General features: G+C 39.2%; 1 pseudogene; it reads right to left on the minus strand.

The window, feature by feature from the left end:
- Positions 1-1,105: 1,105 nt before the first annotated feature.
- On the minus strand, positions 1,106-2,230 carry LOC101593532 (annotated as a pseudogene).
- Between the last annotated feature and the right edge of the window lie 9,687 nt (positions 2,231-11,917).

Consider the following 11,917-nt stretch of genomic DNA (forward strand, 5'->3'; position numbering starts at 1 on the left):
AGGAAGTTACTTCAATTTTCCTGAATGTATGGAGGCATGCTTTATGGCCTAATATATGGTCAATTTTGGAGAAGTTTCCATGGGATGCTGAGGATTATGTGTAATCTGTAGAGTTGTGGTGGAAAATTCTGCAGCTTTCTGTTAGGTCTAGTTGGTCTATAATAACATTGAGTTCAATTATTTTCCAGTATTCTGCTTGTATAATCTGTCTACTGATGATAGTGGAGTATGAAGTCTCTGACTATGTGATATTGGTGTTTATTTCTGTTTTATTGCCAAGTTGTTTTGTTTTATAAACTGTGGTACACCCTGTGTTTGGTGCAAATAGATTCTTTTTTTTTTTTTTTTAATCTTTAAATGCCAAGTGTCTTCTTTACTTCTTCTATAATCATCATAGTCTCTGCATCAAGATACATAGCAACAATAGCAGGATTCTTCTTAAAGCTTAGTATTAAATATTAAATATCCTCCCCCATTTAAATTTTACATTATTCTGCTAAGGAAAACAAATCAAAACTCAAGTTATCTGAAGTCTGGACATATTTCCATGATTAACTGGGGTACGTGAAACTTGTTGGATTTATTCTTCCTGCTGTGTAAGTAGGTCTAAGCCATAGAAAGATGGGACTAGGTTATAATTGGTTTTGAAAAATGTGATACAAAAATGATGGCTTGTTATAAGCCAGGTTACAAAGTAAGGAAAGGGGCAAGGAAGGGGTATTTTCTTCAGGAAAAACAAACAAATATAGTTTATGAAGAGTTGCAGGCCATAATTTTTTTTTCCCAAAATGGATGGAGGGGGAAAATCTCAGTGTGAGTTCCAAAGTCATGTGTCTGTGAAGGACCAGTAGTTGCCTTGTTGAGAAGGTGATGGCTGAGGAGGGGGATGGCTGTGTTGACCATTCACACCTTCCCCAGGCAGAAAATGAAAATGGAAAGTTCATTGCCCAGTGGCTGTGAAAGTGAGCTGAAGCTTGACTGTTATTAAATTCTATGAGGTTTCTTCTAGAAGCAAACAACCCAGACTCTCCCTCTTGCTTCAGCAAAGAAGTTATTTTTTGAAAGCACTTGGGAAGTTCCTTCTCCACTCCTCAGGTGGGAAAGCTCAGAGAAGGGAGTCATCAGTACAGCCACCTTCTAGGCCATAACAGAATTCCTGAAGTTTGGAGACACTATAGAAATGAACAAAAGCTGCTGCCACCACCAGGACGTGGAAAATCTGATGAGACTGGAACCATATGTCAAATTTTCCAGGAAAGAAGCATTCAGGAATGTGAGCAGCATAAAGGCCAGCTCCGGTGACATACATCATGGCCATGAGGAAGAACCAGCCCATCTGGCCCACGGTGGTGGCCTTGAAAAAGCCTTCTGCAATGGTAAAGTGCATGGTAGGCATGACACCATTCAAGCCAAGTCCCAGTAACACTCCTGCTCTTGTCTGACAGTGCTTAGGAGTGGCAAGCCTGTCCCACTGTGCCACAATGATGGCAGAAATGCGTAAGACACAGACGATGGTGAGGTAGATGACTTAAGGCTGTGGGGAGCAGTAGAAGGAATAATAGAGCCAGGGGTCAAAGCTCCCCATGATGAGTAGAGCGATCCCTGAATAGTCCAATTTGGAAAAAGTCTGGGAGACCTTCTCTGAATGACAATAGACACTGTGGAAGAGCCAGGAGAAGCTGAGGCAGAGCACTGCACCCAAAAAGAACATCCCCCAAACCACTTTCTCTTGCAGTGAAGCCATGAAGTACATATTTGGTTGGAGCATGGTCAAGATTCCCAAACACAGAAACAGCACAAAAACAAGTAAATGGGTCCAGATATTGCCAGTTTCTGTGTGAATGGGAAAGCTGCTCTTAAAGCAAGCCTGAAAAGAGGGCATAGTGGTCTATGGCCATGTAGCAGGTAGTCATTGTCTTTCAGCCAGTCAGGAAGTACATCATATGAGATGACCCTCCAACGTCCCTCCCAGACCTTATACACAAACCCTTCCATCTTTTCCACAGTATAATTGGCCTGGAGGGGAAGTGTCAGTACTTGCACTACCTCCTCTTCTTCCAGGGGCACTGGGAAGTTTGCTCTTCAGCTTTGTTGGTGGTGTTGGCAGTCCCCTGCTTGCCCTTCTCTTCCAGCAGGGTCCCAGTTCAGCCAGCTCAAGTGTGTCTGTTTCCTTGTTGCTGGCAGGAGCCCCACTTCCCTGTGCCACCACAGATGCTTTATGGGAAGACATCTTGCTAATATCTCAATACCCTGTAGCTTCCACTTGGGGAAACGTTGGGGATCTCCCAGGTCCAGGGGCAGAGTTCTTCTTGTGGTGGTAAACAGGCTGGGTGGATGCCTGTGTGGGGGACATTGTGGACCCAGGCAGTACATCCCATGGCGCTGGAGGCTGCTGCGCCTGAGCAGCACCCAGTCCTCAGCGGGCTCCCCTCAAAACTGCACAGCATCTCATATAGATTCTTGATTGTGTTGTTCTCATGTTGGGTCATTCACTTGATGAGTAAGACGTGGCCTTATTTGTCCTTTGTGATTACCTTTGGTTTGAGATCTAGTTTATCAGATATTAATATAGCAAAGGCCTGTTTTGTTATTTTTTTTAATGTTCACTTGCTTAGAACATCATTTTCCATCCTTTTACCCAGATATGATGTTTTTCTTTAGTGGTAAGATGGGTTTCATGAAGACAGCAGATAGAAGGGTCCATTTTTTTTTATCCATTCTGATGACTTGTGTCCTTTGAAGGGTGAGCTAAGACCATTAATATTTAAGGTTATTATTGTGAGGTTCAAATTAATCCCTACCATCATGAGGTATTTTATGGGGTTTGATGTTTTCTTGCATTTTGGACTTTATGAGCTTGGTTTATTTTTGTTTATTGTGTTCTTCTTGTTGGCTCTTAAAATTGGTTGTTTGACTCTTATGTGTGGTATATTCCTTCACATGTCCTCTGTAGGTTTGGTTTGTATTCATGTAGCGAAAGAGTTCACTTTTTTTCATGGAAAGTTTTCCTTTCACCATCTATTATGAGGGATACTTTTGCTGGGTAGGTCACTTGGGTTGGAAGCCATAGTTTTTTAGAATTTGAATTGTTCCATTCAAGGGTCATCTGGCTTTCAGGGTTTCCATTGAGAAATTTGGGTTAATTCTGATGGAATTTCCTTTGTTTTTGTTTTCAAATTTTTATTAACAACTTCCATGATTACAAAAAATATCCCATGGTAATACCCTCCCTCCCATCACTTTCCCCTTTGAAACTTCATTCTCCATCATATCCCTCCACATCTTAATCAGAATCTCTTTTATTTTTATGTCATGGTCTTTTCCTCCTCTTATGATGGTCTTGTGTAGGTAGTGTCAGGCACTGTGATGTCATGGATATCCAGGCCATTTTGTGTCTAGGGGAGCATGTTGTAAGGAGTCCTACCCTTCCTTTGGCTCTTACATTCTTTCTGCCACCTCTTCTGCATTAGACCCTAAGCCTTGGAAGGTGTGATAGAGATATTGCAGTACTGAGCACTGTGGTCACTTCTTTCCATCACATGATACCTTCTGAGTTGTCCCAAGGTCACTGTCATCTGAAAAGAGAAGAATATCTACCAAAAGTGAGAGTAGCATTAATATAAGGGTATGAACATTAAGAGAAGTGCTTACTGGGCAGTTTGATAAGCATAGTATATACATTTAGCAAGACAGCAGCAGATGATACACCCCTAGGGCTCATGACTACCCCTGTTTTAAGTTTTCAGCATCAGGTATATATTCCCTCTCATGGAGCAGGCCTCCAGTCCAATTCTAGGGCAGTTGGTTTCCACCATAACAAACAGACATACTAATATTGCACCTGTTGGCTCATTTGGCCTGGCTGGCCAAATATAAGGTTTGCAGTGTCCACCGTTGAGTATCTTCACTGGTGATTTCTCTTTCTCCCATTGAACTGCATGTAGAATGGTTTCTTCCAGCTTTCTGTCAGCTGGTCTACATGGAGGCGATTATCAGCTCAGTTCCAGCAGGATTTATCAGTGGCCTTGCAGCACAAGTATGTGGAGTCTTTAACAATAGGGTCTTACCATCTATTCCTGGTGGGAAGCCAAGGGCCTTGGAAATGGCCTCTAATGTTTTGGGGGCATTATGGACCTCCCAGGCCAACAATTCACTGGAAGGTATCCCATCCCTGGCACTGAAAATTTTCTAGCAACAATCTATGGCTACTGAGTGTTCCATTGTCCCAAAAATGTAGAATTCCACATGATTTATTTATATCCTCTTAGATTTTGATTATCCCTCTCTCCACCTTTCCTTTACTCAATCTCTTCCCCTGACCTCACTTTGGGCCTTTTCACCCCCATTAATCTATTCTTCTACATATATATATATATATATATATATATATATATATATATATATATATATATATATACACACAATGTTATCCTATTATGTACCCCCCTCCCTTCCTTTCTCTTCCCTTTATATTTCTTTTCTAGTTTACTGGCCTTTGCTACTGAGTTTTCTTCCTACTCACATGGAAGTCCAATTGCCTTTGTATGTAGTGAGTTGTTTCCATCTTGTTGCTTTTAGAACTGTCCCTTTGTTTTCATTGTTAAGAGTTTTAACTTTGATGTGCCTTGGAGAGTTTCTTCTTTGGTCCTGTCTGTTTGGTGTTCTTTGGGCTTCTTGTATCTGGATGTACCTTGCTTGAGAGATTTGGAAAATGTTCTTCACTAATTTTGTTGAATATGTTCCCTATGCCTCTTGCCTGGATTTCCTCTTCTTCTGGTACACCCATGATCTGGATGTGTGGTCATTTTATGGTATCCCACAGTCCTCTCATGTTCTGTTCACCTAATGTTTTGAAATTAGCAAGATTTTTGACCTCCCAATCAATTTCTTTTCTCTTGTCTTCCAGGTCAGAAGTTCTGTCTTCCACATGAATAGCTCTGTTAGTGAGAGGTTCTGGTGAGGTTTTTGTAAGCTCTACTTGATTTTTGTTTTCTATTCTTTTACTTTTCATCATGTCCATCTCTTTTTTGAGGTACTATTTCAATTTGAGTTCTTATTTTCTTGATGCTTTCTGGAATTCATTCTTACATTTAATCAAGTATTCATTAAGCTTACTCAACTGGTTATTGAGATCTTACATTTGTTAACTAACCTTCAATTCATTAATATCTCTTTTTACGGTTCTAACATTTTCTTTGATCAAGTCAAAAGATGAATGCTCTAAGAATGGTTCTGTTCAATTTCATTAATATGCCTGTTGGTTGCTGTGTTTTCATTTTGGCATTGAATTTCTGTTGATTTCTCTATGATACCATTGAAGGCTTCCATTGTGGGACTAGGCATCCTTGGTGGAGAACTCTCAGTTTTCTGACTTTTGTTGGCTTTGTGTGTGTGTGTGTGTGTGTGTGTGTGTGTGTGTGTGCATGTGCACATGTGCATGCTGTGGTCTACTTATCTTGAGGAGATGCTTTATTTTTTTTATTTTATTATTTTTTTTAAGAGAGTGCCAGTCGTGGTAGCACGCATCTTTTTTTTTTTTTTATAAATTTTTTATTTATTTATTTGAGAGTGACAGACACAGAGAGAAAGACAGATAGAGGGAGAGAGAGAGAATGGGCGCGCCAGGGCTTCCAGCCTCTGCAAACGAACTCCAGACGCGTGCGCCCCCTTGTGCATCTGGCTAACATGGGACCTGGGGAACCGAGCCTCGAACCGGGGTCCTTAGGCTTCACAGGCAAGCGCTTAACCGCTAAGCCATCTCTCCAGCCCGAGATGCTTTATTTTATTGAGGAGGAAGCAAGTTTTGTCCTTGTAGGACCTTCACAGGGTATTCTGTTTTAAATATGAACCCAATTGGTGTACAGGTGTATGATTGGGTTGTCACCATAAATGTGCAGATTGTGAATATTGCAGGTACTTCAAAGGTACCTAGGGAAATAGGAGCTCTGGCCTACTCATTCCACTTTCACATACTCTTTAGCATATAGGGATCATGGGTTGCAGAACCAGGAGCCAGGAACATGGAGAGTCAGAGGCAAGAGACCAGCTCCTACTATGTCCCATATATCCTCTGATTCAGGGAAATAGAAATATTGGTACCCAAGGGCTAGTCAGAATACCAAAGCAAAAGGCCTGCTTCTACAGCCCTTACACTGGGACCAGGATTCTCCAAGCCAGGCACAGGGGAACCGACCAAGACCAGGGAATTAGGAGGAGCCAGGGAAGAGAGACCTGGCCTACTCACTCTTTGCCATACATGTCCTCTAGTGCAGGGTATCTGGGAATTGGGGACCCAGGGACACTTCAATTAGAAAAGTGAGCAAGGGGCCTGTTTCCTCTGCAAGTTCACAGGGTCCAAGCTGCCCCAAGTCAGCTGCCCAAATAACTTCCTTCTATCAGGTACTTGAGCACATGCATGCTTTGTCTCTACCCAGTCTTTGTCCTTATATTCTTCTCCAAACATTAATTCTCTTCTCTACTACTGCTAAGTGGATTCCTTAATGTAGTAAGCATATATACTTAGAATTTAACATGACATTACATATGTACTTATTTTCATTTATAATGGAGGTTGCAAATATCTCAGTGTAATAAAAATGGCTTCTGTCTAGTAAGTACTGACTATACACTGACCATGGTTTTAGGTACCCTGTATATAGTGTTATTGTTTAATCCTCAAAACAGGAGTATAATACAGATGTTATGGTTTCCTGAATTTTGAAAAGCCAAGGTTACATAGGTTGACCAAGTACTCACATATTAGCAAATAGCAAAGCTAGGAAGCTAGGATCTGAACCAGTCACACTAGATCTGTGTGCTTTACAATAACTGCATCTTACATGTGTTGCATAGCAACTATGGTATCTGAAAATAAATCATCCCACTTCCTGTTGGGTAAGAACAATTCTTAGTTTTATTACCTCTATAACATAAAGATGGTGAGTAAGACCCACCTTTGATTGGAGCTAATAGTTTATCAGTAACAGAGTGAGGATTCAGGCCAGAACCCGCTTCTTGCCCAATGCTCAGAATCCCAACACTCTAGCAGTATGTTACCTAAGACTCTCACAGAAACTGAATAGTATGTCCTCCTGGGACAATACTCCTCACTATTACAAGGTAATTGGTATTGGGAACCCAAGAAAAATTCCAGGATTTGAAGCAAACTTTTTACAAATAATGTCTTCTAAGCTAGGTGTGGTGATTCATACCTGTAGTTGGAGCACTCAGGAAGCCAAGAGGAAAGCTATGAATTTGAGGCAAGTCTGGTCTACAGAGTAAGTTTCAGTCCACCCTAGGCTACAATACATGATCTTGTCTCAAACATACATATATATACACATATACCTGGATACACATGCATATTCACACATAAAATAAATTCAAAACACAAAACAATAATACAAATTGAGGCAAGCTTTTAAATCATTTACCATTTGAAAAGAGAAATAAAAATGGTCTGGGGAAATGGCTCCATGGTTAAATGCATTTTCTTGAAACAAAGAAGCCCTTTGGTGTTTCCATTATATTTGGCTAAATCTGCTGGTGGACATATTCCTCATAGGCAAAGAAAACTGAACAAAAACAAGATAGACACCAGATTTTTTTTCATTCTATACCTCTAAAATGTCTTAACATACTTGATTTTTCTTAGATTTTTCAAATGTCAGGGTCTTATAAATACTCATTACCTAATATTTTTAATGTATTACTACAAATCTTCTGAGATTCATGATCTTCTAAGTTTCTTTAAGTGACCACAAACTATTCACTTTATTGTGTCATCTTTTACATGGTAGCAGGACTTTTGTATGTGTGCTAACATGGTGATGAAAATGTTATTTTGTGTTACCAAGACATCTGCTTCTTCCATCTATGAAAGTCTGTTCTTGGGCAATTCAAACATTCACTATTTTCTCACCAATGAACTATTGACAAAAATGCTTGTATCTCATGGTTACTTTACAGTAAAATGACATTTAAAAAAAATCATCAGTTTCCTTCTCTTCAAATCTCAGTACCTTCATCATGATTACTTTTTGTCAAAGTACAGACACTCACTTCAAACAAGTTTAAGTAAAAGGTTAAAGTCATTGAAAAGACACTGCAAACTCAGAAAATCTCAGTATAAAATATCAATTAATATTCAATACAAACATGGGGCAGTAAACAGAAAGCTCTAAGTAGCCCAAACAGAAATTGTTAAATTCATTCATTCTGCAATCACATAGGTTTTCAATCCCCTGTTTTCTTTATTTTTCTGTAAGCCTGATTCATCTACTTTTGCGCCTATGTGACTAGCCTAAATTTTATTATTTCTCCCTAACAATGCACACATGGACTACAAATCCACATTCTGATTAGTCCAGTTGGATCGTTTGCTTAGAACTGATTTATCTGCCCAATGAGGGAATATAATACCTGCACGTGAGTAATGGAGATGGATGTCTACATATCTACAATACAAACTGATGAATTATAGCAGAAAATACAGATTGTGTCATATTTTATCAGTAAATATTGGGGGTGGTGCAAGGTGTTTCTTAGGCCCACAGTTCAAATCCTTCCACAGTCCTCTTGAAAATTAGCTCCGAAAGGCCATAGCCACATAGTCAGGTAGGTGTCTAGCAGTAAATGACACCATTCTTTGGTACCAGAATTACTTTTGCAGTCAGGTTCACATTGCTGTCAGAAATCACTTGACCAAGAGCAGCTTGTGGGAAAAAAAAGGGTTTATTTTGGCTTATAGACTAGAGGGGAAACTGCACAATGTCAAGGGGAACTTATGGCACCCCCTGGACAACATAAGGTGGATAATAGTAATAGGAAAGTGAGCCCAACACTGGCAAATAGCAATGGCTATGGTACCCATAAGCCTCCCCCAAAATACACTGCTTGCAGCAGGCATTAATCCATCAGGTGGGAATCTATGATTCAGAACACCTAGGTTTATGGGGACACCTGAATCAAACCACTGCACTTCCTGTGCCACATCAGACCACAATGTGTTTAAAGCTGGAAATTAAGAACAAGAGAAACAGCCGGTATCAAATCAGCTCCTGGAGACTTACACACTATTAAACAATGAATGGATTGTGGAAGAAATAAAAGATGAAATTGTAAAATTTCTTAAAATGAATGCAAAACAAACAAAACACAACATACCAAAACTTATGAGACATGATGAAAGCTGTCCGAAGCGGGAAATTCATAACAGTAAACCATTATGACAAAGACTCCATCAAAAAAGAAAAACACTACTAGAAGTGATAAAATCTTTCAGTAAACCTTTCAGTAAAGTGGCAGGATATAAAATCAACACACAAAAAACAGTACCCTTCACATATACCAATGACAAACATATAGAGAAAGAAATAAGTGAAGCTGTCCCATTTACAATAGTCACCAATAAAATAAATCTCTTGGAATATATCTAACCAAGGAAATAAAAGACCTATACAATGAAAACATAAAACTCAGAAGAAAGAAATGAAAGAAGGTATGAGAAGATGGAAAGACCTTCCATGCTCATGGATCAAAAGAATTAATATCATGAAAATGACCTTTGCAGAAGCAGTATACAGATTCAATGGAATTCTAATCAAAATTTCAGCAGCATTCTTCACAGAACTAGAAAAAAAAAATGGTCTCAAAATTCATGTGAAAGCAAAAAAGGCATCAGATAGACAAAAGCATCCCCAGTGAAAGGAATGCCTTTGGTGGTGTCGCCATACTTGATTCCAAGACATACTATAAAGTTATAGTAATAATAATAAAAATCAGGTTTGTACTGGAACAAAAACAGTCACATAGATCCACACATAAGAGTAGAAGATCCATGTATAAGATCATCCAAATACAGTTACCTTATCTTTGACAAAGGGACCAAAAATACACACTAGAGTAATTTCACATTTTCAACAAATGCTGCTGGAAAAGTGGATAGCCAAATATAGAAGAAGAGAACCTGTACCCTCTTCTGTCACATTTCACAAAAATCAATGCCAAATGGATCAAGTACCTCAATATCATACCTAAAATTCTAAAACAACTGGAAACAAAAATAGGCAGAATACTCTAAGGTATGGGTGTAGAAGAGGACTTTCTGAGCCCCATTACCTCAGACAATTAGACAAATACTCAACTACTGAGATCTCATAAAACTCACAACTATTGTATAGGTAAGTCAACCACCAACAGAGTCAAAAATCAACCTACTGAATGGCAGAAAAAAATTGCCAGCTATATATCTGACAGAGGTCTAATATCTAGAATTTTTGAAGAACTCAAGAAAGTAACCAATAATAAAAAGTCAGGCAAGCCACTTAAAAAATAAAAACAAAAATGGGGAAAGGTGTTGAAGAGAGTTCTTAAAGAAAATTCAAATATCAATAAACATTAATAAACATAAATAGTATTCAACCTCTATAGAAATCAAGGAAATGAAAATTTAAACAGCTTTGTGCCAGGCATGGTGGTGCATACCTTTAATCACAGCATTTAGGAGGCAGACATAGGAGGATGGCTGTAAGTTCAAGGCAAGTCTCAGACTGCACAGTAAATTCCAACCTGGGCTAGAGCAAGACCCCACCTTAAAAACTCAAAAATAAATTCCTAACAAAACAACTTTAGTCTACTGTCTCAATCCAGTTAGAATGGAAATCATTTAAAAAGCCAATGATAACAAAAGCTGGTAGGGGTTTGGAATAAGAGAAACACTCATCCACTTCTGGTGGGAGTACAAACTTGTACAACCACTATGTAAGTCAGTATGGAGATCCCTCAAAAAGCTGAAAATAGATATACTATTTGATCTAGCTATACCACTCCTGGTCATATACACTAAAGACTTTTTACTACAGAGACATTTGCTCATCCATATTTGTAAGTGCTATATTTATAATAGCTAGTGGCTGGGATCAGCCCCAAAGACCGTCAACAGATGGATAGTTAATGAAAATGTGGTATATATACACAATGGCATTCTACTCAACAATGAGGGAAATTTAAGTAATTAAGTTTGTAGGAAAATGGACAGACTTGGAAAAAAACATTACAAGCATACTCAGACAAGCACAGACAAAGGCTGCATGTTCTCCCTCATATGTGGTTCCTATCCTAGAACAGCTTGAGTTGCAGGTACACTTGACAACTTGAGGGATAGATAATAGGGGTAGAAAGTTCTTTGGGGGAGGGAAAAGAGATGGTGTGTATAGATTTACACAAAACTGAAGCCAATATGAATTAGTACCATAGAAATCTTTCTTCTGGATAGTAAATTAAAAGATATAACCCTTAATAAGGAGTGATTATCTGGACAGAAGCACCCTGGAGACAGGAGGAAGAAGCCTAATCTTAAAACCATGGGCTCTGGCTAATTCTCAGTGCCAGAAATGGCATTGTAAACTGTTGGTTAGAGAGACCTATGAGGTCCGCAAAGCAGGGCAGGCTTCTGTCAAACCACATGATTACTCTGAAAAGCACACTTGTACAATAGTGGACCACAGCACTTATGGGTAACCAGTGGCTCTCTGATTGATAACAGATCCACTCAATGGGAAGGAACTCATAGCTGGTACTTGGAAACAAGTCAGAATCCTACTGAGATGATGGCCATAGACTCCAGTGAGAAGCTCCAACTAGTATTTGGCCAAAAAGTGAGGCTATACCTATTAAACTCTCAATTATTATGCTTTTCCGCCTTAATCCAAGCTACACTCACTCTTGGAGTATATATTTTCTCTTTTACAGAAGGTAGCAAACCAGGGAGAACCAAAATATATCAACAGGACAAGAAAAGATAGCTGACTCCATATCATGAGATGAGCCATCTCTTACATATCAGCCAGGGTCCAGTTAAAGTCACAGAAGAAATGCCAAGTTGAGCAGGAGTGCTATTGTCACAGGAGCCTGGCAA

Source organism: Jaculus jaculus, chromosome 9, assembly GCF_020740685.1.
Source record: "Jaculus jaculus isolate mJacJac1 chromosome 9, mJacJac1.mat.Y.cur, whole genome shotgun sequence".
In the NCBI taxonomy this organism is placed as follows: domain Eukaryota; kingdom Metazoa; phylum Chordata; class Mammalia; order Rodentia; family Dipodidae; genus Jaculus; species Jaculus jaculus.